This window comes from Chiloscyllium plagiosum, unplaced genomic scaffold, assembly GCF_037043375.1.
Source record: "Chiloscyllium plagiosum isolate Xiang-an unplaced genomic scaffold, Cpla_swu_hap1 HiC_scaffold_26, whole genome shotgun sequence".
In the NCBI taxonomy this organism is placed as follows: Eukaryota; Metazoa; Chordata; class Chondrichthyes; order Orectolobiformes; family Hemiscylliidae; genus Chiloscyllium; species Chiloscyllium plagiosum.
The window spans coordinates 31,949,519-31,975,297 of NW_028270164.1; the positions used below are offsets into that span (position 1 = coordinate 31,949,519).

Here is a 25,779-nt window from a genome sequence, read left to right on the forward strand (position 1 = left end):
TGCTACTCTCTGAGTAAAGAAACTGCCTCTGATATCTGTCCTATATCTATCACCCTTCAACTTAAAGCTATGTCACCTCATGCTAGCCATCACCATCCGAGGAAAAAGGGAACCATCCCTGTCCACCCTATCTTATATGACTCAATGAAGTCACCTCTCAACCTTCTTCTCTCTAACGAAAACAGCCTCAAGTCAGTCAGCCTTTCCTCATAAGACCTTCCCTCCATACCAGGCAACATCCTAGTAAATCTCCTCTGAACCCTTTCCAATGCTTCCACATCCTTCCTATAATGCGGTGACCAGAACTGTACGCAATACTCCAAATGTGGCCGCACCAAGGTTTTGTATAGCTGCAGCCTGAAAATTGACAGGACTGCAGATGCTGGAAAAGTCTGGCGCTGAAAACCAGTTCAGGCAGCATCTGAGGAACTAGAGAATCGATGTTTCAGGCGTAAGCCCTTCATCAGGAATGTAGGTGAGGGCAAGGTGGCTGAGAGATAAATAGGAGGGGATGGGGCTCGGGAAAGGTAGCTGGGAAGGCAATAGGTAGATGCAGGTGGGGGATTGAAGAGTTGGGTGGAGAATGAGCTGACCAAGACCCTTGAGTCTTTCGAAAAGAATAAAACTCCTGGAAGTGATGGCTCAATGGCTGATCTGTATTCAGTTCTATGGGACCTGACTGGCCAGGACCTGCTGGAGGTGTTCGAGAGTAAGTGTCTGTCAGGTACCATGAGTGAATCCATGAGGAAAGGTATCATCACCTTCATCTACAAGCGAAAGAGGGAGATGGAGGAAATTAGAAATTGGTAACCACTTTCACTGTTGAATGCAGATTACAAAATCCTGTCGAAGGGTGTCACCAGCCAAGTTAGGTGTGCTCTGAGATTGGTGATTCACCCCAATCAAACTTGTGCTATACCAAGCAGGATGATCTCAGAGAGCCGTGTGCTCCTCAGGGATACGATCGCTTATGTGCACGCTGGTGGGTTGGACACCTGCCTGATCAGCCTGGACTGGGAGAAGGCCTTTGACAGAATATTGTACACCTACATCTGGGACATTGTCTTCAAAGTGGAGTTTTAGGAGGGAATCTGCATTTGGATCTGACTGCTCTACACCAACATCATTAGTGCAGTTTCCATCAACGGGTAGGAATCAGGAAGCTTCCTGATCAGATCTGGAGTCAGGCAGGGCTTTCATTCTCTCCTGCTTTGTTTGTGTGCTGCATAGAGCCTTTTGTCAAGTCCATCAGGAAGGATTCGAAACCTGAGAGGGGTGAGTATTCCAAGATGTGAAGGCTATCAGGTTCAGAGCCTCCCTGTACATGGATGATGTCATAGTTTTCTGCTTGGATCCACTGTTAGTGCGCAGATTCACAAGCATCTGCAGCCAGTTCAAACTGGCCTCAGGAACCAAGGTAAACAACGGCAAAGGCAATGCTGTGTTCTTTGGGAACTGGGCCGACCGATTCTTTATCCCCTTCACTGTCAGGACAGATTACCTAAAGGGGCGGGAAATATGATTTGGAGGGCCCAGGGCATGTGCAAAAACGTGGAAGAAGCTTATCACTAAGATGATGCAAAAACTGGTCTTCTGGGAGCACTGTTCCCTCTCCACTGCAGGTGAAAACCTGGTCATCAGGTGTGCAGCACTTTCTCTGACCCATTCCCTGATCCTGCGCTGTTGCAGTCACCTGAGCCATCTTTCACTTCATCTGGAGGTCTAAGATGAATGATGTCCAAGGGGACACCGTGTACAAACCTCTGGATAAGTGGGGGGGGAGAACGTACATGACGCCGCCCTCATCCACCTTTGTGCATGGCTGTATCAAGCTGTGTGTAGACTCTTGGTACAGAAACACTAAGTGTCACTATGTACTGAGGTTCCACATGCCCCTGGTGTTGTAAAGGTTGGGACTGGCCTCAGCACAGTGAAATGTTCTAAGTAGTTGTACCGTTTTGTATCACCTGTCCTTCATGGAGAAATTTGCAAAGAAGTACACCTTTGACCACAAGTCTATCAGAAAGTGGTCAGCACATAATGTCCTTGAAACCCTGTATGAAAAGGAGAGGGTGGATCCTGTGGGTGGTTCCCTGAGCAGACAGCTAAAGTCATTTGGCAGAATGCCTCATCACCAGAATTTTTCAGCATATTTAATACATCGCTTGGCTGGTGGTGGGAAGGTAAAAACAATGACTGCAGATGCTGGAAACCAGATTCTGGATCAGTGGTGCTGGAAGAGCACAGCAATTCAGGCAGCATCCGAGGACAGGCAAAATCGACGTTTCGGGCAAAAGCCCTTCATCAGGAATAAAGGCAGAGAGCCTGAAGCATGGAGAGATAAGCTAGAGGAGGGTGGGGGTGGGAGAGAGTGGCATAGAGTACAATAGGTTGCAATGAGAGAGAGACTCCCTGAGATTCTTGTAGAGAGAGGAGGAAAACTTCTTCAAGGCAGGCATCCTTGCAAGAGGATTCGCAGTAGGGTTAAAATCAACGAGGTAAAAACAATGACTGCAGATGCTGGAAACCAGATTCTGGATCAGTGGTGCTGGAAGAGCACAGCAATTCAGGCAGCATCCGAGGACAGGCAAAATCGACGTTTCGGGCAAAAGCCCTTCATCAGGAATAAAGGCAGAGAGCCTGAAGCATGGAGAGATAAGCTAGAGGAGGGTGGGGGTGGGAGAGAGTGGCATAGAGTACAATAGGTTGCAATGAGAGAGAGACTCCCTGAGATTCTTGTAGAGAGAGGAGGAAAACTTCTTCAAGGCAGGCATCCTTGCAAGAGGATTCGCAGTAGGGTTAAAATCAACGAGGTAAAAACAATGACTGCAGATGCTGGAAACCAGATTCTGGATCAGTGGTGCTGGAAGAGCACAGCAATTCAGGCAGCATCCGAGGACAGGCAAAATCGACGTTTCGGGCAAAAGCCCTTCATCAGGAATAAAGGCAGAGAGCCTGAAGCATGGAGAGATAAGCTAGAGGAGGGTGGGGGTGGGAGAGAGTGGCATAGAGTACAATAGGTTGCAATGAGAGAGAGACTCCCTGAGATTCTTGTAGAGAGAGGAGGAAAACTTCTTCAAGGCAGGCATCCTTGCAAGAGGATTCGCAGTAGGGTTAAAATCAACGAGGTAAAAACAATGACTGCAGATGCTGGAAACCAGATTCTGGATCAGTGGTGCTGGAAGAGCACAGCAATTCAGGCAGCATCCGAGGACAGGCAAAATCGACGTTTCGGGCAAAAGCCCTTCATCAGGAATAAAGGCAGAGAGCCTGAAGCATGGAGAGATAAGCTAGAGGAGGGTGGGGGTGGGAGAGAGTGGCATAGAGTACAATAGGTTGCAATGAGAGAGAGACTCCCTGAGATTCTTGTAGAGAGAGGAGGAAAACTTCTTCAAGGCAGGCATCCTTGCAAGAGGATTCGCAGTAGGGTTAAAATCAACGAGGTAAAAACAATGACTGCAGATGCTGGAAACCAGATTCTGGATCAGTGGTGCTGGAAGAGCACAGCAATTCAGGCAGCATCCGAGGACAGGCAAAATCGACGTTTCGGGCAAAAGCCCTTCATCAGGAATAAAGGCAGAGAGCCTGAAGCATGGAGAGATAAGCTAGAGGAGGGTGGGGGTGGGAGAGAGTGGCATAGAGTACAATAGGTTGCAATGAGAGAGAGACTCCCTGAGATTCTTGTAGAGAGAGGAGGAAAACTTCTTCAAGGCAGGCATCCTTGCAAGAGGATTCGCAGTAGGGTTAAAATCAACGAGGTAAAAACAGTGGGAAGGGCAGTACCCGTGAGATAATTCGTGTACACCCAGACATTGTGCCATTGCATGCTGAGAGGAGTAGAGACTGTCACACATCTCATTCTGGAATGTGCCTTCACAAAGGAAGTCTGGAGAGAGATGCAGTGGTGTTTATCAAAGTTCATCCGGAGCAGCTCTGTGACGCAGGACGCTGTACTCTCTGGCCTGCTCCCCAGGATATACACTGAGGCAAGCATTGACTGCGCTTGGAGGATCATCAACTCAGTAAAGGACGCTCTTTGGTCTGCCCGAAACTTGTTTGTCTTCCAGAGCAAGGAGTTGACCTTGACCGAGTGTTGCAGACTGGTCTGTGCCAAGGTCTAGTATTACGTGCTGAGGGACGCACTAAAGCTTGGGGCAGCTGCCATCAAGGCGCACTGGGGAAAGATCACCATCTAAGGTCGTTGAGCCAAAGTACAATAGGGGTCTGTTTAGTTATCAGACCCTCCCGGTGCCTCAAATATACGTAAATAGTATTTTGCTTTAGTAAGAAATTCCTTGGGATTTTTGGAACTGGAACTGTTGGGAAAGTCAACCTCCAGTGTTTGTTCCCAATATGCTACAACTGTACAGAACAGAACTGCCTTAGTGACTATGTATGTATAATAAGTTTTTTTATGAATAAAGTATATTTTTGAAATAAAAAATGCATGAGAGATTCTGATCTTACATAAAAGAAAGATTTATTACATGATAACAATGTAGAGCATTGCTCCAGGTACATCTGCTTCCTCCAAAAGTTAATGTAGAACTCCTTATCTCCAACCACAGACTGTGTGTGACATCAGTAGAGTGTCAATGTATAGCCAGTGTAACATGAACACTACCTTTCAGAACTATTACCTAACACAATAACTTGTTGAAGTGTTGAGTTTCTTCAACTGGGAATGTTTGTTTAGGGATATCAAATGAATTAAAGATGCTAGATCATTAGACAACCTCAGGCCTTTAATGAGAAATATAATTTAAAATGTTCTAAATGTGGTACACAGATGCTGCAATATAGGTATGGTTATGACTTCCTTTAAAATATGTCACGTTTAGATCTTTACTAAGTCACTCACCTAACTTCTCATCTCAAACTTCTAACCTCAGGTTAAAGAAAACAAAATGGTAGCAGAGAATTAAGATTTCAACTTTCTATTTTGAATGATGCATTAAATACATTCTGATTGACTTTATAGATTGTTCATGCTGTATTCAGTGCTTTCATGCACAGTTATTTGATAGAAAATTTTGAAGGTTTTTCATCTATATCTTCCCTTATCAATAATTACATGCTGGCTCTTAATAAATGTACCACTAGGTGCACAAATATTGGTGACAAAAGTTGCTGATGACCAAAGGAGATAATAAAATGGGACAATACATTTCCGAAATGTTTTTCTACTACAATTCAATATCACTTCACCCAGAATCTCAACTGTGCCTCAGCATTGTATTTTCTCAAGATTTAATCGAATTCTTTAAACAGTGGTGTGTATTTTTAATAGCTCAAATTACCATTGAATATTTTCATTTGGATCTATCACTAATTAATTGCAGCTTCAATTGTGATTCATCCAGTACCAGAGGCCAGCTGGCTAAAATCATTTTTTTAATTGCTTGTCAAGCTCAAATTATATACATTTCCACATACAAAAAGCAAAGTAACCAATGCCAGTTGTTTTGTTCAGCAGAAAACACGAATTCCACAAAAATTCCAAGTAGCTTTTTAACCATTAACATAAAGCTTAAACAATATACAAATGTAATTTGAAATTTGGGATAGAATTAATGCCTTTTAATTCAATTTCTAGAATATGTTGTAGAATCAATCTTGCATATTCCTGAATAACGTGCTGAAAATACTGGAGAGTGATAGCTAACTTTGAGTTAGAATGTACAGAGAAACCCCAAAACCAAATTTCAGATTATCCGAAGTAGATCACAAGGTCCTGATAGAAACATTACATCAAAGAGGTGTTTCCAACACTGATCGCGTCTTTTGTTTACAATGATTAAAAACAAACTCAGCTTACTGAAATGCTGCTGAGAACAGTCCTGGACATCGAGCCCAGGCACTGTCTCCAAATGACTGACTGCCTGCCCTCTCTGCCCACACTTTCCCTGGAGTTCTACACAGGGGTGTACCCTAAACCCCCCTTCCCCAGATAATCTCTCCAACATTGTCCTATACAGGGCAAAGGTGGAACCTGTCAAAAAGCTGAAGTAAAATGTGTGTGTGTGTTCACACATGCAGGCATACGCTTTTTGGAGACTCACTTCCCAAAGGCAGCAGCAATCTTACTGTTGATGTCCAGTTTGGCTGCCCCGGTGGAGGCGAGGGCACACAGGGGGTAGGGGCGTGGATTAGGGGAAAAATGCGGGTGAGGGGGATGGGGGTGGGGTCGGACGGGTGCGGGGTGGCGGTGGAATGGGTTCGGATAGGGTTGGGGGCAGACGGTGGTGGTGGGGGGGTTGGGGGAAGCGGGGGGGGGGGGGGTGGCGCGCCATGTGCTGCTGCCGAGTGTCCTGAATGGGAGCAGACTTAGCAAGTGCTCACTGTGCCAATCCCATTGAACTGATGGGGAGGGGTGGGGTGGGAAGTGTGTGGAGGGGAGGTTTCAGCAATGCTGCAGGTCCCTTACAAACAAGTGTGTGTCTGCTCAGAAACAAATCCTGAGACAATGAGAGGGAGCAAGGCAAGCAGAGCGAGGAAAGAGGAAATTTCAGAAAAATCCAAGCCCCAGAGGAGAGGCATTGAATCAATTAACTGAATAATCAATTATCAGAGCGAAATAGTGCCCGCCCATCTCTTTCAGATAATCGTAGTTCCTCTGTATTCAGCAGCTTGATTGAATTGCATTGAATTTATTGTCACGTGTACTGAGGCACAGTGAAAAGCTTTGTCTTGTGATGAATACAGGCAGCTGAGAGTTAAGTAGCAGAGATAAGTAACTAATAGGTATTCAGTGGCAAAAACAAAAACACAGTCCAGGCAAATGGTAAGAGTTTGTGAGTCTGTTCAGTATTCTAACAACAGTAGGGCAGAAACTGTTTTGAAACCGGCTGGTGCGTGTGTTCAGGCTTCTGTACCTTCTCCCTGATGGTAGATGTTGTCGAAAAATATTGCCAGGGTGGGATGGATCTTTGAGAATGATAAATATAGTGGAGCAGTTATATATGAAGATCTAATTCTGACTTAAGAAATCTTGGGCAGTGAGATGGTTTGAAGAAAATGTTTAACTCTTGAATTATATCATTAAACTTATGCTATAACTGTGTTACTTCCATAGGAAATATTAACAAGTAACAATTGGAGAATTATGAGCAGTTGAGTTACAATGTCATAGAAATATATCAAAAGAATGTTGATACAAAACTTTACACTATTGATATGTGTGTGATGTAAGAAGAAATTGAGCCTAAGTGAATTTGTTTTATTGTTTCTCTGACACCCTCCATAGTTGAGAAAGGCAGACAGGTAGACTGTAGGTTTCTCAAGAGGCATTGAAAGCATATTATTACCCTTGCCTCACCCATTGTACTTGTACCCATCTAAGGAGTAACACTAGTGATGGAGGCATTGATATAGCAGAGGCTTAGATGCAGAGATGAAACTTTACATTCACATATAATCTTGAAAATAAGGATTGCATATCAAGTTAACTGTCTGTTTAATATTTATGGTTGAGGTTTCTTTGAAAATAGTTGATATAACTCACGTTTTTTCAGCGCTGTTATTTTGATTCAGCAGTGGCATGATAGAGCTGCAGTGTGGACTGTTCAGGTTATAAAGTGCAGAAGTGATTGGTGCTACTCACTTGGGACTTGATCAGAATAGTTAGCCGCAGCCATAAGTGACCAGCACAATATCATGCTGGTCAGTGCCCTTATTATTACAAATGTTAATTGTTTACATGTCTTCCGCTCGGTGGGGCTCATCTGCACCCACCTGGAATCTAACCTAATCTATGACATTTGTAGTATTGCCATCCATTCCTACACTGAATCACAGTTGAGCTAGGGAAGCGTAGACACTTATCATAAGACTTCTTGGCATTCTCTATGGCATTCACCCCCTCCTCCTGACACCATTGGCTTTTTACAAGCAAGACAAGGCTATACATAGAATGACTGCAGTACGCTTAGAGGCCATTCAACCTATTGAATCTGCATCTGCCCTCTAAAAATGATCCCACCCTTTCCATATAACCCCACATTTACCATGTTAATCCACCTAACCTGCACATCTTTGGACTGCAGGAGGAAACAGGAGTACCCAGTGGAAATCCACACAGATACAGGGAGAACATGCAAATTTCACACAGTCACCCAAGACTGGAATGAAACTCAGGTCCTTGATGCTTTCAGGCAACAATGGTAACCACTGAGCTTGCCTTGCTGCCTCTTTTAAAAGTTTGATCAGAAAATCCCAAAACTGGCAAGGATCCATTGCAATCAAGTTCCTGCTATTTTCTGATGGAATCTGCTGAATACCTACCATTATGGGAGTATTCTGCAGAATCCATAAAAAAAATTTGGAGAATATCCAATGAACATCATCAAGAACTGATTTTTATTTCAATGCACTTTAAAAGGAAACAGTATGCTTGCAGACAGAAATTTGTCACTGGTGGTGGAGCAAAACGAACAGCATCAGATTGTTTGTCCTCTATCCAAAACACATGACTGCAATGGAATTGAATAGGGCTCTGGCCCGAAACATCGATTTTCCTGCTCCTTGGATGCTGCCTGACCTGCTGTGCTTTTCCAGCAACAAACTCTCAACTACAATGTATTATGGGCAGCTGATCTGATGCAATTTTTTTTGTGTCACCACCTGAGATGACTTTCTACATCTCTGTGCGCAATTTTAGATGTCTTAGGATTCTGAATGACAGTTGTTACATTCAGATTACATTCACAGATGTTGAGAAATTTTCTGTCATCGTATAGTAATACATCAAAGGTGCAATTTATATTGTCAAAGTAATGGTTCACCTAGCATAATTAAAACATTTTATTAGCTATACGTTTTCTATTAGCTCTATAGATAACAAAGAATTCCTATTTCAGGAGCAAATATGGCAAATTTAGTCAGCTGAAGCTGTGGGGCATATTTCCTGATTCCCATGCATGTCTGTACTGGCAAAATAGTTATTGTATTGAGTAATCTTGACTTGAATAACTGGGATTGGAAAGTTTCCAGTGACTCCCTTTGGCTGTTACCCTCAGATTTAGTTTAAGATTGGTATTATCTGACAGTAACAAAGGATTGGGAGACACAAACTATTTGATTGATTTCATGTTACCTTCCAGTCAAGGAATAAACTGTGTGCTTAAAAAGCTCTCTTCACATAAGCTGCAATTACACTGCCGTGAGTATAAAAGGGAAAAGCAATTAATCTCTTCAAAATAAATCTCACAGCCTTCACCACCCGCAAGTGACATTGCATGTATGAATCAATGTGAAGCTGAACTCATTTCACATCACTACGTCCTATAAATGGAAGGCACATTTTAACATTTACTGACAAAACAATTTGATTTCACTGGAGTAATTTCATCAAAAGTTTAACATGAAATCAATGAAGGAAATGACCTCAGGATTGGAATTTTATTTAAGAAATTGTGCGAAGATATCAGACAGCTCAATTCATGTTGGGTCACAAGGAATGCTAGTTTATTTTATCCACAACAGAAATAAAATCCTAAATTTTGTTAATTATTGCTAAAACAACTCCTTCATAACTAATAAAAACAAATCACCCTAAGATAAATATAGCATATTATCAGCAGAAAGTTCAAGTAACTAAACTGACTCATTTCCTCTGGGGAAATTAATTTTTCATGTTGGAATCAGATAGCAGTAATGAGCTTATAGATGTACAGATGTTGATTAATAATTTAGACCAGGATGTACATGAGTGGCTTAGAAGATACAGGATAGGTTTATTGGAAACAGAACAGAAGTAAAACACTGCAGAAGGATAAAGAGTGGTGCTGTGCCCTGAACTCATATTTTGGAAAAAGCTGATCTGGTCTGCCACAATTGAAGTGACCTATGGTCTGTGGCCAGACCATGAGGAGCACCTCACTGGTAAGAAACACAATAAAAAGAGATGGAGAAGAAAAGCTTTCTGCTTGAATTCTGTTCCTGGTTCCATTCAGAGTACAAAGTGCACAAAGAACAGATATCATTTAGTTGATGTTGATATTTGCGTGTGCATTCATTGGTGACAACGGAACAGATACAAGGTTGATAACCTTTTTGGCGAAAGTTATTATTGTTGATAAGAAGCAACTAAGCCAAAAGTATTGATATGACAGGATGTATTGTAAAAACATTATTGATTAAAATAGATTCTTTAGGACTTCAGGAGTAAACATGCACTCAGTCTAAGAACATCATCTTTTATTTAAGAGTATCTTATTGCAGAAATTACATTGTGTCCAGTTCAAACTAACACTTTTTATCTTGATGCAATCAGTCCGTGCTGAACAAGTTAATGAGTAATTAATCTATGTGTTTTACAACTGGTTTACATTAATACTTTAGTCACTGCTAACATGCCCTGACCATCTGTTTTCTGCAGCGCTCCTGTGTTTCCTTCTCATTGCAGAATGCATTTTGATTTGTGGTCCACAAAAAAAAGTTAATTTTCATTATGGTAACAGCTGGACCATACCACATGGACTAATATAGTATGGCACAGATGCAGGCCTCACAGCTCCAATAATCCATGCCAGTCTTTGTGGTCTACTTAAATTTCCTCCTATTTTGCCTCCTTTAAATCTATCGTTGTAATTATCTCTCCTTTCTTCATCCTTAAATGTTTGCCACTTGACGTCATTGATTCCAATGTCTTCAACCATTCCTGTGGGAGTGTGTTTCACACTTGCATCTATTTTTGGGAATAAAATGTTTCTTCTACATTCTCTATGCATTGAACATGGCATTCAATTGACCATGTGAGATTATGCATTTTGGCTGGAAGAATCGAAGAGCTGAATAGTATTTAAAAAGAGAAAGTCTGCAGAAAACAGCAGCATAAAGGGATCTGAGTGTTATACAAAATCACAAAATGTTCAGTGGGCTATAGGGAAGACAAATGGAATATTGGACTTTATTTCATAGTGAGCTCTTGCTAAGACTATACAAAACATTAGTCAGACCACAGCTAGATTATTATGACATTTTTGGTCACCTCATCTAAAGGAAATAAATGCTGGCATTGCAGGCTATCCAGAGAAAGTTCGATAGGTTGATCCTGGGTCTGGAGGGATTTTCTTATGAGGAGAAGATGAGTAGGTTGTGGTTGACCTGTTTGGAGTTTAGAAGAATGAGAGGAGACTGTGTTGAAATGTATAAGATTCTTAGAGAACTTGAAATGATAGATTTGAACAGGTTGTTTCCCTCTGTTGGAGAATCTAGGACCAAAGGGCATAGTATTAGGGGTCACACATTTAAGACAGGTATAAGGCAGAATTCCTTCTTTGAAAGGGTGGTGAATCAATGGAATTATTTACCAGGGAGTGCTGTAGAGGTTGGATCATTATGTATATTAAATGTTGAGATGGACAGATTTTTGATCAGTAAGGTAATCAAGGGTTATGGGGAAAAGGCAGGAAAGTGAAGTTGAAAATGATCAGATCAGCCATGATCTCATTGAATAACAACACGGACTTTATAGTCTGAATGGCCAATTTCTGCTCCAATGTCATATGGTCTTACGTCATTTCTTTTTTCTTGATATTAAAGAAAAGTTATTAACTTAAAAAGTAGCTCGACTAATTCATTGTTCACTGCTAACTCAGTTCCACTAATGGCAAGACTTCAGTATTGCCTTTTCTTAGAAATCCTAATGACTTATTTTTGTCAGACAGTCCCTTAGGGCTGTGATGAATTTTGGCATTGATGTATGCTTTATTAAGAAGAAGCTGCCAAGGGAAGAAAAATGATCCACGTTTTCCAGGATCAATTCAGACAAATGAATTAGGAGCAGGCATTGACACACTGATCTAGTCAAACCTGCATTGCCATTCAACAAAACCACGGCTGATTTGATTACTCGATATTCAAACCGACCTCCAATAACCTTCCATCTCTTGCTTATTAATAATCTATCTATCTTAAAGCTTTTTAAAGACCCTGCTTTCATTGCCTTTTTAAGAAGAGAGTTCCAAGGGCGTTTGACCATATATGAGAATTATTTTTCCTCATCAGTGTTAAATTGGTGACCCCTTATTTTGAAAATGTAACCCTTAGGTCTAAATTTTCCATATTAGAGGAAACATCCTTTCCACATGCTTTCTCTCAAGACACCTCAGAGTCTTATATATTTCAAACAAGTCCTCTCTTACTCTTCTAATCTCCAACAGACATAAGTCTATCCTATCCACTTTTCCTCATATTATCTGCTTCTTCCAGGTATTAGTCTAGTAAACTTCACTGAGATGCTTTCAATGCATATGCATCTTTTCTTAAATAAGGAGCCTAATACTGTACACTATACTCCTGGTATGGTCTCACCAGTGCCCTGTATAACTGATTCATAAGCTCCCTACTTTTATATTCAAATCTCCTCACAATAACTTTATATAATTCTATTAGTCATTTGAATTAACCTGAGTAATACCGAAAAAGAGACATTTTGTCAAAGTCTTTTGTTCCGGCATTGTCAGGTCACTTTAAGGGAACAATCAACAGTTATCCTATACGGAAGAAGGGGGCAGATTGATTGACAAGTGGACTTTTAACTTTTCTGTAATTTTCTTTGTAGTCTCATTAGGCACTGTTCCTTACTTTCCAAATGTAACATAATGAATGCTCCTAATGTGTTGTTATTATTAGTTGTGAAATTGGGTTCTAAAGTGGACACAAAATGGATTTCAGTTTCCAATTCTTTAGAGGACAGAAAAGAGTTTTGAACATTGAGGATGCAAAAAAAAGTATTTCATGGAGTCATAAAGCATGGAAACAGACCCTTCGGTCCAAGTTGCCCATGCCAACCAGATTTCCCAAACTAAACGAGTGCCATTTGCCTGTGTCTTTAGATAAATCAATAGCAAGCCATGTGAGGAGATACCTGCTCAAATGAGCCTTACAACCTGCAGATGGACAGCAAAAAGAAGAAGGCTTGGAAGCAGGCTCGTTCAGACAGAAGCAGGTTCATTCAGATGGAAGGGACCTTCATTTTAATTCATTTGGGGGACATGGGCTTTTCTGGCTAGGTAAGCATCTGCTGCTCATTCCTAATTGATGTTGAGTTGCCTTCTTGAATCTCTGCTTTGGATGTAGATGGACCCACGATGCTGTTAGGAATATAGTTCCAGGATTTTAACTCAGTGACAAGATGGTGAGTGGTTTGGAAGGAGGTGGTAATGTTTCCATGTATCCACTGCCCTCGTCCTTCGAGATGGTAGTCATCATGGGTTTGGAATGTGCTGTCTAAGGAGCCTTGATGAATTTCTCTGCCCAACTCTCCAATCTGTCTGTATCCTGTTGCATTCTCTGACAGTCTCCTTCACTATCTGCTACGCCACCCACCTTTGTGTCATCTGCAAACTTGCTAATGAGACCACCTCTACTTTTCTCCAGATAATTTATGTACAGGGCATATGACAAACAGCAGTGGTCTCAGCACATTGAAGAAATAATGAGGGCTGTGAATAAAAGTGAGCTGGCAATGTGTTATACAGTACTAAATTGGTTAAACATGATTTCCCTTGAACAAAACTATGTTTACTCTGTCTGATTACCTTGAATGTTTCCAAAACACATGCTGTAATCTCTTTAATAACAGCTTCTAATATCTTCTCGGTGAAAGTGAGTACTGCAAGTGCTGGAGATTAGAGTCAAAATTAGAGTAGTGCTGGAAAAACACAGCCAATCAGGCAGCGTCCAAGGAGCAGGAAAATTGACTTTTCCGGCAAAACCCTTAATCAGGAATTACTCTACATTCCAGCTGACCTCCAATAATCTTTCATCCCTTGCTTATCAAGAATCTATCTGCCTTAAAACTTTTCCTGATAATACCAGGCATCCCCTCTCCTTCCCACCCACCCCCCACCGGAGTCCCTGGACCGCCATATACAACCCTTGTGACTACATAAATTCCATAATCAATACTGACAACAGATTAATGCCTGTATAATTTCGAAAGGGCTGCCATGTCTTATAAATTGCTTTGTTCCATGGTGCAACATACTTGTCAGTTTATCCTGAGGGACAGACTCTATCACAAATCTGTGCCACCCTGCAAGAGTGAAGGCTTTCTGATATCCAATTCATTAGGATGTTTTTCCTAGCACAGTGCGTAAGAATGTTGAATAACCTCTTCCCGTGCTCACCCAAAGAAGGAAGATTCAGTAGCTCCAAAAGGAGGGACACCGATCCTCCCTAACTTCCATTCCCAGGATCCTCTCCAGCTCATTCACTATGGCCCCCAATATCCTTGTAACAGGACCAAAAGCATTGTGTAAGTGTGCCAATACTGTTTTTACATTTGGGACATTTCAGGGAAGATCTTTTCTTAAACTTTGCTAACCTCTCTGGCGCCATATGGGTCCTGTGGAGAATCTTCAATTGCATTGCTTTACACTATTGCATATTGAAATTTTCTTTACATTCCCCCATACATCGTCCCACCTTTGCAATGATATTTCTTCTCTAACTCCTGATTCCAAATCTCATGGAGTCTCTCCATATCACCCAGGGATTCCCTCTCTGCAGATGTTATATGATACTAACTGAGAGAGCACCCCCACATTGGAGCACTCTTCGTTCTATATCCAACTTGTAGGACTGGGTCAAGAGTGTGGTCTTCTCCTGTATGTAATCCCAAACCTGGAAATATCGGAAAAGGTCCCTATTAGGGATTTCGTATTCCTGACCGAGTTGGCTGAAAGACATCAAGACCACTCCCTCAAATAGATCTCCCAGACAGGAGATTCCTTTAACTTCCCAGGCTCTAAAGCCGGTGTCCACTGACCCGATCTAAATCCTGGGGCTCCCACTTATGGAGTGAATGCCAATGTCTTAAGTAAATTGCCCTCACCCTGCCGCGTTATCCTCCATGCTTTTACCATATTTATGATAATTGGATTTTCACAGTGCTCAACTACCGATCTCATCTTATCTATGAACAGCAAGTTTATGAGGGGACATCCTGCCTGCAAAGCCTCTATATCAAGCCACATTGACTTCACGTCATTACTAACCCATTCGCCGACATATGACAATTTGATATTTCCTCAAATGTAGAATATCCACTCCCCCACCCCCCCCCCCCCCCCCCCCCAACCAGTTTCTTGCAGAAATTGCAACTTGGTAAGTTTGATGAAGGAGCGAATACAGCACAAAGTAAATGATCCGAGCCATTCGGCAAACCTCCGCAATACCCGTTTGGGTAATAACAACGGGCGCATCCTCATAGGATATAACAACCGAGGAAGAACATTCATTTTAATCAAGCCTATATAGCCTAGCCAAAATATGGGTAGTCACTCCCATCGCTGCAAGTCCTGCTTTATCCTTTCAAACAGTTGCACAAAGTTCGCAACGTACAGCTGCCGGAAGCGAGGGGTAATAAAAATTCCCAGGTAGAGAAAACCTTTCTGTGACCATCTAAAAGGAAACTCCATCCTCCAGTTTCGGTAAATTTACCAACCCACCCCACCTCACGGTCATGACTTCCGATTTTGTGAAATTTATTTTGTATCCCGAAAAGCTTCTGAATACTTCAATTTTTTGTCTCAGCCGGGGTATGGACTTTTTGGGGTTAGCCAAAATCAAATGGACATCGTCCGCATGGAGAGTGATTTTCTGCTCCCTAACTCCCACCTTCGGTGCCATTATTTCAAGGTCCTTTCAGGTAGTCTCTGCCAGTGGTTCAAGTACCAAGGTAAACAATAGTGGCAACAGGGGATAGCCCTGCCAGCTGCCCCTCTCAACGTCAAAATTGCTTGATTTAACCCCATTCATGATAACTGCTGCCTTAGGGTCTTTATATAACACTGCCACCCACTTCGCGAAGGCCCCTCCCAGACCAAAACGATCTAGAACAGCAAAGAGATATGACTATTCCACCCAATCAAAAGCCTTTTCGGCTTCCAGGGAGACTAGCAAACCCAGAGTCATTCTCTGCTGACACATTTGCATTATATTCAACACCCGCCTAATATTATTGGAGGAGTTGTGGCCCTTGATAAAACTCGTCTGGTCCTCCTTTATAATAACGTGCAGCACCTTCTCCAGCCTCAGAGCCAACACCTTTGATAGAATTTTAAAATCCACATTCAACAACGAGATGGGTCTATATGATGAACAATCCTCGGGGTCTTTCCCTTTCTTTAAGATAAGGGAGATATTAGCCTCCCTAAGAGAGGGCGGAAGGCAGCCCTGGCTATACGAATGACTATACATCCCCAGCAGTAGTTCAGTTAACATGTGCATAAACTCCTTGTAAAATTCAGTCAGGAATCTGTCTGGACCAGGTGCTTCACCACCTTGAAGCTGCCTTACCGCCTCCTGCACCTCCTGTACTGTCAGAGGTGCATTTAAAAGGGAGGCCTGATCTGTGTTTATACTGGGGAGGTCCAAGTTTTCAAAGAAGGATTCCATTCTCTCATCTCCATCCCCACAGCCCTCTGACTGGTATAACTCTGCATAGAACTCTCCGAATCTGGCACTGATCTTCCTCAGTTCATGAGCAACATTACCAATTCTCTCCCTGATAGACACAATGTTCTGTGGAGCATTTTCTTCCTTACTCGATAAGCCAGGTAGATACCTGGCTTAACCCCAAATTCAAACAGCCTTTGCTTTGCAAAGGAGACCCCTCTCTTCGCCACTTGCGTGAGCGCTGAGCCCAGAGAGCTGTGACCCGTTGTAACCTGACCATGGAAGGTCTGGTATAATATGCCGATATGCCGAGGCCTTCAGCCAGGCCTCGAACATCTGCTGCTGCTCTCCTTTCTGCCTTCTCGTTGCTGAGTATGAAATAATCATATCCGTTAAGAATGCTTTTGTAGTCTCCCAGAACACTGATGGACTAATGGCCATACCCTGATTTATATCCCAAAAAGCCTTGACCTCCCTTGTGATATGCTGAATAAAGTTGTCATCTTTCAACAGAAACAGAACCATGCGCCATTGCTGTGTGCTTACTCCACTACCTTTGGTCTTAACATCCAAATATACTGCCACATGGTCCAAAATAGTTATGCTCCCAATTCTGCAGGCTAACACCAAGTCCAAACAAACTGATGGAACAAAGAACATATCAATTCTTGTGCGGCACTTGTGCGGGTTGGAATAAAAGATGAAGTCCCTCCCATTCGGGTGGAGGCACCTCCACACATCCACTAAGCCCAGCTCCTCACACAAGTCCACTAACTGTCTAGTCTGCAGAGGTGTACCTGACCGACCCCTTGGCATCCTGTCTACCCCAGGGTCCATGAGACAATTAAAGTCCCTCCTATTATCGTATGGTGCACCCCAAGAGCCAGTAATTTAGAGACTGCATCAACTAAAAATTTGAGAGGGTGCTCCAGGGGACAGTAAACATTCAGGATGCCATACTCTTCTCCGTGTATCAGCGCCTTGATAATGATAAACCACCCATACTCATGCTTGATTTGACCTATCCCCTGAAATGGGAGGTTCTTTTGTACCAGTATGGCCACTCTTCTGTTTTTGGAGTTAAAGGAGGAAAAGAATACCCTATCGTATCCCCCCTTCAGATGTCCCCTATCAGTTAAATGTGTCTCTTGCAACAGCGCAATGTCAACCTTTTCTTCCCTCAGATTTGAGAGCAACTTTTTCCTTTTAATGGGGGAATGGCTCCCCTTTATATTCCAGGTGCGCCACCTGAACAGATCGTTAGCCATGACCACACACTACAGCCCGCGATCCCCCGAGAGGAAGAATCCCATTCAGTGTGCGATGAGTGGAGAAAAAAACAGACTTTATCAAATCTAAAGAGTATCCCTGCCAACACTACCACAACCACTATAACTAAAAACTAATCTCTACTCCCAACTTAAACAATAGACACAAAAGGCAAAATTCCCGGAGATCCCCCCTTGCCCACAGGGGGCATTCACTGCCAACCTCACAACCATCCGAACACCTTCCAGTTAAGGCCGTGCCCCAAACCCAAGCAATGGGGAGAAAAACATATCATTTACACTCCTACAAGTTAACAATAGATGCCCACCCCTCCCCCTCCTCATCTCAACCCCACACATCTTTATGTCAAAGGAGTAACCACCCTTCACCCAGCAAAACAGAAGAATAAAATAACTAATAACCTCCAAACCTATATAAAATGAAATACGTTGGATTTTACCCCAAAGCAATACCAAGCCTATAAAGTCCGAGACCCCAAAAGGGAGAAGAACAAAGAGATGGAAGATATAAAAAATGTTATATTATGCCATATGCCTCTTTTCCTCCTTCCTCCTTGACCAAAGTCTATCATTTCACCGAGTTCAAAAAGTCTTTTACTTTTTCTGCCAAGTTCTCTCATAATTGAAAAGTAGCACTACCGGGTACCTCAGAGAGTATTGAATGTTTAAAACTCTTAATTCTTTCTTTACATAATCAAAGATCTTCCTTTTCTTAACTATGACCCCTGAAAAATCATTAAAAAGCATTATTTTTTAGCCTTTTTAAGCCAAAGCCTGTGGATCTCTTCCTAGTTTTCTGGCTGTTTCTATTATTAAATGCTTTTCCTTGTAATGCTGGAATTGCACTAGGACTGGGCGGGGATGCTGGGCCAGCCCAGACCTGAGCATTGCGATCTGGTGGAACTGCTTCACACTCACCCGGCCCAACTCGATCTCCAGGCCCACCAACTCCAGAAGCCAGTTCTCGAGGAAACCAGCGAGGTTTTCACTTTCTTCACGCTCAGGTAAGCCTAAGATCCGCAGATATTTTTACTGACCTCGACTTTCAAGGTTGTCTACTTAGTCCTGCAGAGCCCGAACCTGCTGTTTGTACCCGCCCCTCAGAACTCTCCGTCATGGCTTCTGAGGCCGTGATCCTCTGCTCCACAGCCTCCATGCGCTGATCCAAGGCCCGGTTCTCCTGCTCATGCTTTGTCAGCATGGCAGTAATTGGTTCCAGCGCTCCCTCAATTTTATCACAGAGTTTTGCTGTCTCTGTTGCTCCAGTGAACTCAGAGGCACCGCCATGGGAGTCGAAGTAACGCTGCGGGTGTGCCCCACATAGTAGGGGAGTGCCCTGCCTGCTGCACTCCCCTAGCTCCCTTTCCCTTAGATGTCTTCATATCAGCTCCAGATCTTCCAAATCCTAATTTAAAGGGGCTCTAGGCTCTACCTACTTTGTTCTGCAAGCTTCTTCAGGGGTGACTAATGGTGGTGGGGGGGTGTGGGATGTAGAAGCCCACCTTGCCTGGTATATGGCACAGAGCCCAACAAATTTTCAAAATTAGGTTGAATCAGTAGCAAAAGCCTTGTTCAATCATTGCCAACTGGCTGTTACAGTAGTAACCACATTAGCAAGACTTCCACACTGGGATGTCCCGCCTCCATAGCTAGTTGATGCAAGAAAGTACTAGGATGTAGTTGGGCTTCAGGTGGTTAATTGGTGACGCAGTTCTGTTTTTCTAAATTCACACACAGAATCTAAGCTGCCAGTCAAACAGGATGTTTCATTTGAACAGAAACATGGCAATCTAATCAGGGACGGATGCCCCTCCTTTCGACAAGGATCCTTTGAATGAATTATACTGTGTGAGCAATATTTAAGTTAGAAATCATTGCTTATATTCACTGCATGGGCAAGCTCATAAGTTCCATTAACCCATAAAGGTGGGATATATGAACAGGGTTTCTATTTTGTTTCTTAAAATAACATGGTAGTCAAAGCCAAACATACCAGGAAATCGAAAATACCGGTAAAGGATTTTAATTCCCTGCTTGCATTTCCTCAGTTTGTGCTACATCTGCAGACCAGTCTTAAACATGAACTTTATTTTATAACATTAGTCTTCATTTACATTGCATTGTTTTACTAACAATAAAACTAAAATTGTTATTACAAATGTCATTGTTCAGCAATGTAGTAATATAGAATTTAGGATTTCTCTCATCTTAAATTTTGACTCACAATAAAAATGATGGCCAATGAATTGAATTTCTGTAAATTCAAGACTAGAAAGTATGTTCTGTGTGTAGAAAGAAATTACAACGGCGATGATACTTTAAAAGTACTTCATTAGTTGTAAAGCATTTTGGGACATGTTGATATTATGAAAGGAGTTATGTAAATACAAATCCTTGACTTCCAAATAGGGAATTATCCATAATAATATAAGATATAAGACCTTAAGCAAAAAAGAACAGAATTAGGCCCTCGAGCCTGCTCAACAACAGTGCCTGCTCCCTCAGTGCTGACTTTCCGATGGTGTGGTACTTCCTCAGCGCTGAACTTCCGATAGTGTGCTATCCCTCAGCGCTAACCCTCCGACAGGGCCTGCTCCCTCAGTATTGACCCTCTGGCGGTGCCCACTCCCTCAGCGCTGACCCTCCAATGGTGTGGCACTCCCTCAATGCTGACCCTCCGATGGTGTGGCCCCTCAGCGCTAACCTGACATAGCCCTCCTTACTTACATCCAGAAGTCCTGCACCAGGTAACTCATCTCATGACTCCCTGTTCACCATCTGCATTGAGTATAGGATTTGGAAGGAGAAAGTGAGGTCTGCAGATGCTGGAGATCAGAGATGGAAATGTGTTGCTGGAAAAGAGCAGCAGGTCAGGCAGCATCTAGGGAACAGGAGAATCGACATTTCGGGCATTAGCCCTTCTTCAGGAATTAGCCCTGAAGAAGGGCTAATGCCCGAAACGTCGATTCTCCTGTTCCCTAGATGCTGCCTGACCTGCTGCGCTTTTCCAGCAACACATTTCCAAATAGGATTTGGAAGGTGATGTTGCAGCCGTAAATGATATTGGTTAAGCTGCTTTTGGAATACTGTGTTCAATTCTGGTCTCCTGGCTACGGGAGAGATGTGAAACTTGAAAGTGTTTCAGTGCTGACCTTCTGACAGTGTGGCGCTCCCTCAGACTCTCTGACAGTGCCCATTCCCTCAGTGCTGACCCACCAACGGTGCCATCTCCCTCAGCGCTGACCCTCCGATGGTGCCCACTCCCTCAGACCCTCCAACAGTGCAGTGGTCCCTCTCTCTGTCCTGACATAGTCCACCTTACTAACATCCTGGAGTCCTGCACCACGTAACTCACCTCATTACTCCCTGTTCGCCATCTGCATTGACCATAGGAGCTAGGACGCCATGTTGTGGCTGTCCAGGATGTTGGTTAGGCTGCTTTTGGAATATTGTATTAAATTCTGGTCTCCCTGGTGCAGGAAAGATGTTGTGAAACTTGTAAGTGTTCAGCAAAGAATAACAAGGATGTTGCCAATTTGGAGAGTTTGAGCTTTGGGAAGAGGCTGAATAGGCGGGACTTTTTTTCCCTGGAATGTTGAAGGCTGAGGGGTGATCTTATTGAAGTTTATAAAATCATGAGGGGCAAGGATTCCATGAATAATTGTTATTTTCCCCAAGCTGAGGGAGACCAAAGTTAGAGGGCATGGGTTTAAGGCGAAAGGGAAAAAACATAAAAGGGACCTACACAGCAACTTTTTCATGCAGAGGGTAGTGCGTGTATGAAATGAACTGCCAGAGGAAGTAGTGGAAGATTGCACAATTACAACATCGAAAAAGCATCTGAATGAGTATCTGAATACAAAGGATTTAGAGAGATATGGGCCAAATACTAGGATATCTGGTCGGCATGGAAAAGTTGGATCGAAGGGTCTGTTTCCGTACTGTGCATCTCTATGATTCTGACTCTAATCCAACATTCTTCATGTTCACTCCCCTGCCTTTACCCAGTAAGGTCATGAATCTATCTAACTAAACCTTAAATATATACAAGAACTCTGTCCAAACAACTCTCTATGGCAAGGAGATCCAAAGACTCAACTCAGAAAAGTTCCTCCTTATCTCAGTCTTAAATTGGTACCTCTCTATTTTGAGATTATGACCCCTGGCCCTAGGCTTCCCAATAAGGGGAAACATCCTCGAAGCATTTACATGTCAAGCCTCTTAAAAGTCCCATATGTTTCAATAAGATCACCCCTCGTTCTTCTAAACTCCAGTGAATAAAGTTCCAACGTGTTTGGTCTTTGCTCACAATCCCTCCACACCGGGAATCATTCTAGTGAAACTTCTCTGAACTGCCTGCAATGAAATGCTATCTTTCTTCAAGGGGACCAAAACTGCACAGTACTCAAGATAGGGTCTCACCAGAACCTTATACAGTTTCAATAAGATTTCCCTCCTCTTTTATTCCAAACCCCTTGAATGGAGGGCCAACATTTCATTAGCCTTCCTGATTACCTGCTGGACCTGTGTGCTAACATTGTGTTTTGTGCGCAAGTACCTCTAAGTCCTTGTGTTACAGCTTTCTGCACTTTTGTTTCCATTTAAATAATACTATTCTTTTGTTCTCCCTTTCAAAATAAACAACTCCACGTTTTCCCTCATTATCCTCCATTTACCAACTCTTTGCCCTCTCACTTCATCTATCTGTGTCTCTGTAAAATGTTCATATCACTCTCACACCTTGCCTTCCAACCTATTTTAATGTCTTTCAAATTTGACTATAGTACATTCACCTCCTTCCTCCAAGGCATTAATATCTATTGTAAACAGTTGTTGTCCCAGCATCGATCCCTGTGGATGGTCACGGGTTGCCACACTGAAAAAGAACCCCTTATCCCCATTCACTGTTTCTTGCCCATGAGCCGATTCTCTGCCCATGCCAATGTACTACTGTTATGGACTAGGCCAGACCACTCAAAACATTCTTAAGCAGGTAGCCCCAGACCATAACTTTGCAATTTGTTTTGGTAAGTGTATAGTGAAAATTACCCTGAGTAAGATAGCTAGGTTGACTACTAAAGTTTAAAACAGACAAAAATGTATTCACAAAATTACACAATGAAACACAAAGAACAGATAAAGAACCCCTACAGAACTCAACCTATCCAACTCAACTTAATTATGCTGTTCCGACTATACGCAATAGTCCCAATAAGCAAACTCCTTTTAAAAACCAGTATAAATGGAACACATGCTTACAGGTTGAAGTTGAAGGGCAGAAAAGAGAGAGAGTTTCCACACAGTTCCCTGTTGAACTTCCCAGATCAAGACTGAACTAAAACTGCTCAGCTCAGCTAAAGAGCTCACCACTCCCCTTTCATTATACAGGTCACTTCTAAAACATGATCACTTTGGTCTGAAGTCTCATCTGTTTATATATAAACAAACAGCCTCTTAAAATCATTTTCATCTCTGTAGACTGATTGGAGCCCAGCCCTGTTTATTGCCCCTCTGAAAAAAACAATAAAGGACAGAATCACCTTGAGCAAAGAAACAACTTTTAGCAAAAACGGGCTAGCGTTGTGACACTACCTTCAAATCCATGGGCTCTTATCGCTTAACCTTGGAGGTATTTTGTGTTTCCCTTTATTTAAGTTAAATACTGTTGTTTCTAACCCAGCTTCCTTATTCTCAAACTGAATATTAAAATCTATCATGTTATGATCACTACTTCCTGGGAAATCTTTTATTTGGAGGTCATTTGTTAAACCTGCCTCATGACTCATGGTTGGCTCCATCTCAAATTGCCCAGGGAAACTATCTCTAATGCACTCTATGAATTTGTCATAGCTACCTTTTCCAATTTGATTAACCCAATCAACATGAAGATCAAAATCACCCATAATTATTGCTGTACTCTTTTTACATGTCGCTATTATTTGTTGATTTCTAGCCTTTCCCACTTCTACCAATATTTTATTTCCCTTGCTCTTTTCTACCCCCATCAGAGCTTGCATCACCTTTCACAACTATATTCATTTAATTTCTTATTAACAATGCTACCCCAATGTTTTCCATCCTTCCTGGCTCTAAAAGGTCAATATCCCTGAATACTAAGTTACCAGTTTTGATCTCCTTGGAACCATGGTTCTGTAAAGGCCACAAAATCCTGTTCGTTTATCTTAGTTTCTGCCATCAGTTCATTTATCTTATTCAGTGCACTAAGACACAAAGTCTATAAGGTTGTTCTATTGTCCAATTACCCTATACTTTTATGGTTTCACGGTACAATGTGACATTCAAATATTCTGTCCCTTCCTTTTATTGTCTGGTAACAATCACCTTAATCAGTCACCTGAAACCCTTCCTTTTCCTTTACCTTTGATTTTATAATTTTACATGCAACTGAATCTATCCCCCACTACTTTGGTTACAGCCCTAACTACAACCCATGTTAAGTGATTCATCAGGAGTCTGATCCCATCATGAATCAGGTGGAGCCCATCTCATTGGAACGACTGCCCAGTACCAAGGTCCCAAGAATTTCATTTGGGACACCACCCACACCCTCCACCTCCTCCATGATTTTCGCATCCCTGGCCCCCAACGCCTTATCTTCACCATGGACATCCAGTCCCTATACACCTCCATCCCCCATCACGAAGGCCTCAAAGCCCTCTGCTTCTTCCTTTCCCGTCGAACCAACCAGTACCCTTCCACTGACACCCTCCTTCGACTGACTGAACTGGTCCTCACTCTGAACAACTTCTCTTTCCAATCCTCCCACTTCCTCCAAACCAAAGGAGTAGCCATGGGCACCCGCATGGGCCCCAGCTATGCCTGCCTCTTCGTTGGATATGTGGAACAGTCCATCTTCCGCAGCTACACTGGCACTACACCCCACCTTTTCCTCCGCTACATCGATGACTGTATCGGCGCTACCTTGTGCTCCCACAAGGAGGTTGAACAGTTCATCCACTTTACTAACACCTTCCACCCGACCTCAAATTTATCTGGACCGTCTCAGACTTCTCCCTCCCCTTCCTAGACGTCTCCATTTCTATCTCAGGCGACCGACTCAACACGGACATTTACTATAAACCGACCGACTCCCACAGCTATCTAGATTACACCTCCTCCCACCCTGCCCCCTGTAAAAACTCCATACCATATTCGGAATTCCTTCGCCTCCATCGCATCTGTTCCCAGGAGGACCAATTCCAATACGAACAACCCAGATGGCCTCCTTCTTCAAAGACCGCAATTTCCCCTCAGATGTGGTTGACGATGCTCTCTACCGCATCTCCACCACTTCCCGCACCTCCGCCCTTGAACCACACCCCTCCAATCGCCACCAGGACAGAACCCCACTGGTCCTCACCTACCACCCCACCAACCTCCAGATACATCATATCATCCTTCATCATTTCCACCACCTCCAAACAGACCCCACCACCAAGGATATATTTCCCCCCCCCTCCCCTATCAGTGTTCCGGAAAGACCTCCCCCCTCACTCCCCTCCAAGGCCCCAAGGGATCCTTCCATATCCATCACAAATTCACCTGCACCTCCACACACATCATTTACTGCATCCGCTGCACCCAATGTGGCCTCCTCTACATTGGGGAAACAGGCCGCCTACTTGCAGAACGTTTCAGAGAACACCTCTGGGACACCTGCACCAACCAACCCAACTGCCCCGTGGCTGAACACTTTAACTCCCCCTCCCACTCCGCCAAGGACATGCAGGTCCTTGGCCTCCTCCATCGCCAGACCATGGCAACACGACGCCTGGAGGAAGAGCACCTCATCTTCCGCCTAGGAACCCTCCAACCACAAGGGATGAATGCAGATTTCTCCAGCTTTCTCATTTCCCCTCCCCCCACCTTATCTCAGTCCCAACCCTCGGACTCAGTACCGCCTTCTTGACCTGCAATCTTCTTCCCGACCTCTCCCCCACCTCCTCTCCGGCCTATCACCCTCACCTTAACCTCCTTCCACCTATCGCATTCCCAACACCCCTCCCCTAAGTCCCTCCTCCCTACCTTTTATCTTAGCCTGCTTGGCACACCCTCCTCATTC

The 25,779-nt window shown here is 43.1% G+C and overlaps 1 long non-coding RNA gene across 1 annotated transcript in view; it reads left to right on the forward strand.

The window, feature by feature from the left end:
* The first annotated feature begins 18,656 nt into the window (after positions 1-18,656).
* The window catches only part of LOC148145127 (uncharacterized), a 28,307-nt gene continuing 21,184 nt past the window's right edge, over positions 18,657-25,779 (forward strand). The window contains exons 1-2 of the long non-coding RNA XR_015751001.1: positions 18,657-18,700; positions 19,434-19,544. This is a non-coding gene — a long non-coding RNA (uncharacterized LOC148145127). The remainder of the gene's footprint in view (positions 18,701-19,433; positions 19,545-25,779) is intronic.